Source organism: Penaeus monodon, chromosome 31, assembly GCF_015228065.2.
Source record: "Penaeus monodon isolate SGIC_2016 chromosome 31, NSTDA_Pmon_1, whole genome shotgun sequence".
Lineage (NCBI taxonomy): Eukaryota > Metazoa > Arthropoda > Malacostraca > Decapoda > Penaeidae > Penaeus > Penaeus monodon.
Genome location: NC_051416.1, coordinates 12,653,700 through 12,654,795, shown reverse-complemented (window position 1 = coordinate 12,654,795; position 1,096 = coordinate 12,653,700).

The window sequence follows — 1,096 nt, the reverse complement described above, 5'->3', positions numbered from 1 at the left end:
GCAAGCGAATTCCTCCCAGACAGTCACACTTTATTGCTTCGAAATATGTAGCGCTTGGAAAGAACTCCAGTACAGTCACTCTACAGTCTCTGCGTTATATTCTTCGCCTTTCTGATTCCTCCCCTTTTCTCCTGTCGTTGGTCCTCCTTCCACTCTCCTTCCTGCACATCCTTCTTCCCTTTTTTCTCCGTCTTTTCTCTCACTTTCCGTTTTTTTTCTCTCTCTCTTATCCTTTTCCTTCCTCCTCTTCCTTCTTCGCCGCTCCCACTTTTCCTCTTTCCTTTCCTCTTCTCGTTTTTCCCTTTCATCTCCGTCCTTCCTCTCCTCTCCCTGCTCCCTTCTCCTCTTCCTACTCCTACTTCTCCTTCCTCTTATTTCCTACTTTATCCCCCTCTTCCCCCCACCCTTCTTCTGCCTCCTATTCCCCCTCTCCTCCTCCTTTTTCCTCCCGCTTCTCCTCGTCCTTCCTCTTACTTCCTACTTTTTCCCTCTCATTCCCTCGCTTATCTTCTGCCTCCTGTTCATCCTTTCTCTTCCTTCTCCTCCTTCTCGTCTTGATGTCGGGTAATAGCGCATTGCAACCCATTGCAAGTGGCTTTATCACGAGTTAAAAACCGACGGTATGACTTTTCCGGAGAAGTCGCGAATCAAATCACTCTCCTGTCTTTCTTCTTGGCTCTTTTTTAAATAGCTCTCGGGCTATTCAAATAGGTTTTAATCAACACTTGCTATTTACGACATGCAGTAAGGTCGAGGTTAATTGTTATTGCCCGATTAAGTGCTTCAGTCCCGTGACTTGATCAGGCAGTTCCCCGATAGCTTTTGCTTTTGAAGTTTCCCGCCATTTCTTCTCTCGCTTTTTAGAAAAGTTCGCATCCCATTAAGGGCACATAATCTCGTTGCTTCCCCCTCTCCTTCACCCGTGCAACTCTCCTTCCCCAACCTCCCCCACCTCATTCCCACCTCCCAGACTACCACATTCCCCGCCCAAGACATAATTGAAAACGATTTCGATTCAGCAAACTTGTGTCGATGGAAATTCGGTCGAATGAATCGGCTTCAAGGAGAAAGGCCGGCGGTTCTTTTCGCTTTTTTC